Consider the following 7,799-nt stretch of genomic DNA (forward strand, 5'->3'; position numbering starts at 1 on the left):
TGCATGACAGTCCACTTGAAATGCAGTCCTTCTCAGCATAGTTGATCTGGAAAGAAAGCACTTAAAAATATCTGAATAAAGAGGCAAATCATTAGTCAGCCTGTCGATTAGAGTTTCTGAAAAGTGTTTTAGGAGTAACTATAAGAAGCAATGTGCAAAATATAGACGAAATCCATGTCAAGTGTAGCATTCTGCAGATGATTAAACAAACAAATTATGGTTTAAAACAATTAAAAATAAAACAAAGATACCAGGAAGTAATACGTATCTTCCCTATAATGACATTTCCAGTATCTACCTTCTCTTGATGAGATTGTTTATCGCTTCCAGAGGTGTAATAGATGCTGAACAATGAATGGACAAGAGGGCTGACCCATTTAATCTTCTGAAAAAATAAAACGCAATTATCATCTTTACTTCACTCATACAGCAGCATTCGTTATCTATTTTTAGAACTGGAAAATATTAATAAATGATAATCCAATAATTTTTATATGACATAACGTGATATAATGAACATCAGAACGGGAAATGCGAAGGATCAATCTAGATATAGTGAGGCTCAGTGAAGTGAAACGGAAAGAACACAAGGACGTCTGGTCAGACAAATGTAGAGTAATATAAACAGCAGCAGAAAATGGTATGGCGGGAGTAGGACTCATTATGAATAGAAAAGCAGGACAGAAAGTGAGCTACTTTGCACAGTTCATGACAGGGTTGTATTCATCAGGTTCGACTGCAAGCCAACACTGACAATGATAGCTCAAGTGTATATATTCACATTGCAAGTAGAAGATGAAGAGATAGAGAAGGTGTATGAGGATATTGAATGGGTAATTCAGTATATAAAGTGAGGCCAAAAGCTAATAACCAGGGGGGTTGGACAGCAGTTGTAGGGGAAGGAAAACAAGAGAGTGTTATGAGAAAATATAGGCATGGTAGTAGGAATGACAGAGGAGAAAGACAGAGTTCTGGAATAAATTTCAGGTAGTAATAGCGAATAATATGTTCACAAATCACAAGAGGAAGAAGAATACTAGGAAAACACCCAGATAGACAGGAAGATTCCAGCTGGATGACATCATAGTCACAAAGATATTCCCAAATCAGAAATTGTACTGTAAGACCTACCCAGGATCATATGTAGTCTCAGATCACTATTTTAGTAATGATGAAGAGTATATTGAATTTTAAGAGAATTGTATGGAAAAATCAGTGTGGAAGGGACTGGGATACTGAAGTACTGAAGAATGATGAGACATGATTGAAGTTTCTCAGATTGTGGAGACTGTGGTAATCAGTAGCTTGCAGGCAGTTCAACTGAAGAGGGGTGGGCATCTCTAAAAAGGGCAATCACAGATGCAGCACAGTCAGACATAGGTATAAAGAAGGTAAATGTGAAGAAACCTTGGGTAACAAGAAAACTTCAACCAATTGACGAAAGGAGAAACTACAAAAGTATTTGGGAAAATACAGGAGTAAATCAATATAAATCAGTTTGGAATGAAATAAATCGGAAGTGCAGGGCAACCAAGACGAAATGGCTGTAGGAGAAATGTGAAGAAATCGAAAAAGAAATGATCATTGGGAAGCCTGATTCACCATACAGAAAAGTGAATTTAAAGCAAGTGTGGTAACATTAAGAGCGCAATGGGAACTCCACTGTTAAACGCAGAGGAAAGAACGGATAGCTGGTAAGAGTACATTTAAGGCCTCTATGAGGGGGTATAAGGTGTCTGACGAATTGATAAAAACTTGAGTAGATAAGGAAGTCATAGGTGATCCAGTATTAGAGCCAGAATTTAAAAGAGCTCTGGAAAACCTGAGAGAATGGGATTTTCTAAAATCATTGGGAGAAATGTCAGTCAAACGACTATTCATGTTGGTGCATAGAATCTATGAGACTGACAACATACCATCAGACTTTTGGAAAAATTTCATGTAGACAATTCCGAAAATAGCAAGGGCAGATAGGTGCGAAAATTATCACACAATCAACGTTTCGGGCACACAAGCTGCTGACCAGAATAACACATGGAAAAATGGAAGAGGAAATTGAGGATCTATTAGGCAACAATCAGTTTGGCTTAGGAAAGATAAAGGCACCAGACAGGCAGATCTGAGTTTGCACTTGTAATGGAAGCAAGACTAAAGAAAAATCAAGACACCCTCACAGGATTTGTCGACCTAGAAAAAGCAATTGACGATGTAAAGTGATGCAAGATGTTCTAAATTCTGACAAAAATAGGAGTGAGCCAAAGGGAAAGATGGGGGATGAAAATATGTACAAGAACCAAGACTGGAAGACCAAGGAAGCAGTGCTCAGATTAGAAAGGATATAAGACAAGGATGTAGTCTTTCATCCCCATTGTTCAGTCCATACACTGCAGAAGCGATGACTGAAATGAAAGAAAGTTTCAAGAGTAGGGTTAATGTTTAGGGTGAAGGGAAGAGGGTGGGTCGCAAGAGAGGAATTTGTAGTGGACCACCTCAAACCAGAGTCTGTGTGAGCATGATGTATCCACCTGGAATCTTCTTGTGTCTCTGGGTCATTTCCAAGTATACTCCTCTTCTTGTGATTCTTGAACAGAGAATTAGCTACCACACTCTGAAATTTATTGCATAACCCAGTTAGTGTTTCTCCTCTCTCATTCCTACTGCCTAGCCCATATTCTCCTGTAACCATCTTTTTTATTCCTTCACCCCGAAAAAGAAACCTTACCTGTCCTGAAACTTCATGGAAGATTTAAACTGAGCACTGGACCGATACTAGAACTCAACTCTGGACTGTTGTAGAGTGAAGATTTCATTCCAGAAACTTGCCTGTACCATTCAGTTTCGAAGACAGATATGTTTTGATCTTCTGTAAAGTACAGATGAACTCTCTGGTGTGTCTGTAGTTACAGGAAGTGTAGCCAATATCTTCAGAAGGATGTTGATATTTTGATATTTCGATACCTGTCTTCGTTCCATAATGCAGTACTGGAATCGTCTTTCACATAAATATAATTCAACAAGAACATCTCCGACTCCACTTTTCATAACTTCAGTGTAGAATTCAGTTAGGGCCTTGAAATCTTCTCATTCTTCATTATTTAGGAATAATTCACTAGTTGAAACTGGAAACAGTGAAAAAATCCAGACTGTAGTTCTTATGTTCTGTAAACTTCAACTCTGTTGTAAAACAGACAAAAAGTGGAATAATGACAACATTTCGTCAGTACTGGTCAGGATCACACATCAAGTAGTTCGGTCTGTTCTTTTGGATCTTAATTATCCAGGAAAGAATGATAGAGATGTTGACAAATTTCAGTTGTTCTCTCAATACCAGCCCCAGAAGATTTGTAGCATCAGACCTCTTTATTTTTAATGCATTTAAAAGATGATTAGAGGGTCTCCATGCTTTGATGAAGTCGAGAGCTGTACTGGTGGTAGCATAGCTACTGGCATGGTTACCTGAGCTGGAGTAATCTGGACTGAGAAGCCAGATTAAGAGTGTCCCACAACATTGGGCAGGGAGTGCTCTAGAGGCGCAGTGAAACCAGCTTCACTGAGGGAGACCACCCCAACAGAAAATCAGGCAGGTCGTGCGTGATACCTAGAGGTGGCAGACCCATTGTGTGAATTGACCTGTGCAGAACTCGTAATGCAGCCAGGGGATTGCAAAGGTACTGGCAAATTCACAAACAGCTTCAGATATAGGACTGAATAAACCAATGAAACCAGAAAATCTTAAAGGACAAACGATTTGGCATTATGGGTTATATATCTTCAGTAACGTGAAATGTCCGAGTATTGACCTACAAAGAAGGCAAGTTAAATCAAGGACTCATAGAGAGCAAAGTAGACATTCCAAGAATAACAGAAACTAAGAAAAAACTAAAAGTGACAAAAGATTTGACAGGCTACTGGATGGCTTATAGTGGCAGCCCACAACGAAAACGAGGTAGTAATGGAGTAGTACTTATAGTCAATGATGAACAGAGACAACATATTCACAAATACAGCTTCATAAATGAAAGAATAACAACTGTCAGATTTCAAATTCCAAGAGGTCATCTAACAGTTATAGGTGTTTAAGGTGGAGAGGAGGGAGGGAAGCATGGTACTGATATTTTTCATTATGATCTTTAGAAAGAAGTGAGCAAAATCAACAAGACTGGCCATGTTGTCATCACTGGTGATTTTAATGCTAGGGATGGAAATCTACCTATACTGGGAATAGTAGGACAATTTGGATAGAAGTCTCATAATAGTATGCCTTCTTCAATCATTTCAAAATTACTAGCATGTTTTATAGAGAGAAAGACATCCACAAGTTTAAATAGAGTCTATCAAAGTCAATGTCAAGTGACTAGGGCCTCCTGTCGGGAAGACTGTTCACCGGGTGCAAGTCATTCAATTTGATGCTACTTCATCGACTTGTGTGTCTATGGGGATGAAATGATGATGATCAAGGTAACACAACACCCAGTCCCTGAATGGAGAAAATCTCTGACCCGGCCAGGAATTGAAACCGGGCCCTTAAGATTGACATTCTGTTGGGCTGACCATTCAGCTACTGGGGGTGGACATAGAGTCTATGATTGAGTACATACTAATTAATGATAAAAGGAATAATTTTATGCGAGGTATATGTGTTTACAGAGGAAGGTAGGTAGTGACCACTTCCTTTTGTGGAGTAAGATAAGGAATATGGTATTAGGAAACTTTATCAGTATAGTCCATTCAGACCTGAGAGAAAACTATTTGTAGAAACTAAATGAATTTTGAATGATTTACTTAAAAAATAGCGAATACAGGAAAATCGAATAGAATGTCTATATTTCATTTTCCCCCCAAAAGTTTGGACCCAAAAAAATGTGTGTGTTATGCTTAATCTGTAATAAATTGTCAGAAATAAGTAACTCAGATTTCAATACAGAAAAAGTGTATTTCATCAAAAAAATCACCATAATGATACAATGTAAACTGGAAATGAATTTGTAGAACCAATACACATTTTCAAATTTGAGACACCATTTTCTATCAAGAGGAAACGGCCACTTGCTACGAAACAAAATGTAAATTAATGTTTACATGCTACAGAGTTATCAATTCTGTATATGGTATGTTACAAAACAGTTTGAATTTTTTGAAACACACAAATACACATTAGATTTGGTACACTGTGTTCTTGTCCACTTAGTACAACCTGCTTTTCTACAACATCTTGTAGTAGACAAGTCATCAACTGTGGGTCAGTGTGCATATTTCTGTCCAAACAAGTCAGATCAACAGGTCAGTACTTTTTCTCAGGCACCTGCGATGTACCGTTATCAAGGTTTTCTGTGGAAGGCCTCCAGTTAGCAGAAAACAAAAGTGATTCTGCAAGAGCCATTCTGAAACTAAAAAGATGTAGTTTATCCTTCGCAGGTACTTTAGCAACTTGGCAACCTTCCTTGTATTCTGTCCAGGAATTAACACAAGCAAGGTCTATGAGATGAATTATGAGTTTCAAACTCCATTTCCTTTTTATAAATGTTTTGAAGTCTTCCCTCACCTGATTGCAAATGTCAACTCCTCCCATGCTCATATTATTTGTTACTGAATTACATCCAAAACAGTTTGATGGCACTGCCCTGCTTTTGTGTGTTTCCATTGAATGATGACAGCATTCTTGTCATCCTTGGAGACTTCTTCTGTGTCACCTATTTTCAATTTTTTCTCCTCAGTTAGGTGCACATCTCTAATTCTATTATGCTTGATTGTTCTGTTCCATACATTCCTTTGTCTTGCAGGGCTTCCAGCAGCAGAATGCTTGTAAAATATCTGTCAAAGAACAGATAAGAATCTCTCTCTAGTGTTTGAATCAGTCGAAGCACAATACTAGTCAGAGGTTGCTTTCAGACAGAGTTGTCTGTTTTCTCTGGTAAATCTCAAAATCTAGGACTAATAATTTGCTCGTTGCTAAAGCGAAATTTTTTAAGCCTCTTTGGTGTGGTTTGTTTGGTAAATATTGCTTCAATGAACAATGGCCAGTAAACGGTATTATCTGCTCATTGATGGAGTAATGGCCTCCACTGGGGCGAGGCCATTTGACACAGGCATTCCTCAGGAGGTCTATTGCATGTTGAACTTTCCAGAGAGCATTCTTCGTGTTCCCTTTTGGAAAACGATTTGTATCAACAACATGCAACGACTCTCATACAGAAAAGAAATGATCCCTTGTGATATTGTCTGCTATTAATGGAAGGTGAAATCCACATTGACAGTACATTATCATATGTAGGTATTCGCTATTGCCCATTAGAATGAATGCTCCAAAAACTGTTTTACTTCCTGTGCAGTAACTCCCAAAACTTGCCCTGATTGAGATAAATGATACATGTTTTTGTATGTGGATGCATGCTCAAAAAATTCGTCAGGAAAGTGTGTTTGAAAGTACTTCATAGGAGTCATCGGTGATTCATGGAAAATACCAGATATTGGAGGGCCTCACGAAGAGAAAGGACGTTTCCTCCACAAATGTTTTCTAGTTACCACTAGATTCAGTTGTTGTGCACACTGTGGTAGCTGCTCATTTTGCATTTGCTCTTGTCTTCCATTTAAATTTTCTACCTGCTGGTTCTGGAGTAGGTGCTGCTCCTTGGAGTCATCAGATTCATCAGATGGACTGTTACTTCCAGCAATTTTCTTCTTAGGTGATCGCATCCAGGATTCATCAACAATGTCAACATCACTGTTAAAGTCCTCCACATCTGGTTGGACGAGAAGGTATTCAATTCACTCTCCATCTGTCAGCATATCTAGAAAGAGGAACGCTTATTAACCTCAACAACTGAAATCGGTAAAAAGAATGGAGTAAAAGCTTAACCAACACAACTGTGTCACTTTATCGAAGCATCTAATATGGAAATAGTGTTGAACAAACAATCTTTATACACAGCATTTGATTCAATCATCATTCAGCTATACTTCTACGTTTTTGTGCGCTCTGAAAGCGAGTAGAACATTATGAAAATTAACAATACCTCCGTGACATCGTCACCAGGCCGCCATTGTCAGAGAACTTAAAACGAACTGCTGCACAGCATGTTATGAGAATTCCAGGTCACAGAATTCCCCAGAAGATCCTGCACGACTTGATTCTGAAAAGAGGTTTTGGAAGACCTTGACAATGATGGGAATAACTTGTTTGCAACTTTGGAACAGGCAACAGCCTAATACTTGAAAGTAAGATGATTGTGACAATGAAAAGGGCACTATAAACAAATTATTTGCAGTTCATTGAAATTGAAGCCCCCTAACTTTAATACTGAAAGGATTATACGAAAGTTACATATTTGTCACATAAGGTTAAAATCATTAATTTAACAAAATTATTTAACAATACTTCACTCTATCAAATATAAATAAAAAAACGTTACACTGAAATATCCACTTTAAGTTAAGTGGACAAATAACGCAATCCCTACTATGCCAAGTGGGGGAGAGCTGGGCAAAGTGCCCATGGCAGACATAGTGGCTATGGGGGTCCTGGAGCTGGCACACACGGGAAATAGTTTAACATATTCTTCCTGGAGAGCCCAGTCACCACATGAAGTCTAATGCGTTTGATGTGCTTTTCCTTGGAGTTATAATAACTTTTGTGGGTTTTAATTATGGGGCTGTAAGGTAAATGGTCAGTTTGTGTATTTATTATGGAGAGGGAAAGTGACTTATGATTTTTTAGTAAAATCGTGATATCTTGACTCCCTAATACTACTTTAGTTATAGAAATTTCGGTCATTCTATTAGCGTGTATACGGCTTCTGCGT

At 38.2% G+C, this 7,799-nt stretch overlaps 1 long non-coding RNA gene across 1 annotated transcript; it reads right to left on the reverse strand.

Annotated features, from left to right (window-relative positions):
* Positions 1 to 296: 296 nt before the first annotated feature.
* LOC126144493 (uncharacterized) lies at positions 297 to 7,131 on the reverse strand. The gene is made up of 3 exons (XR_007529760.1): positions 7,014 to 7,131; positions 6,601 to 6,788; positions 297 to 385 (listed from the first exon to the last, which is right to left on the reverse strand). It is a non-coding gene; the product is annotated as an uncharacterized LOC126144493 (long non-coding RNA).
* Between the last annotated feature and the right edge of the window lie 668 nt (positions 7,132 to 7,799).

The sequence above is a fragment of the Schistocerca cancellata genome, chromosome 2, assembly GCF_023864275.1.
Source record: "Schistocerca cancellata isolate TAMUIC-IGC-003103 chromosome 2, iqSchCanc2.1, whole genome shotgun sequence".
Classification (NCBI taxonomy): domain Eukaryota; kingdom Metazoa; phylum Arthropoda; class Insecta; order Orthoptera; family Acrididae; genus Schistocerca; species Schistocerca cancellata.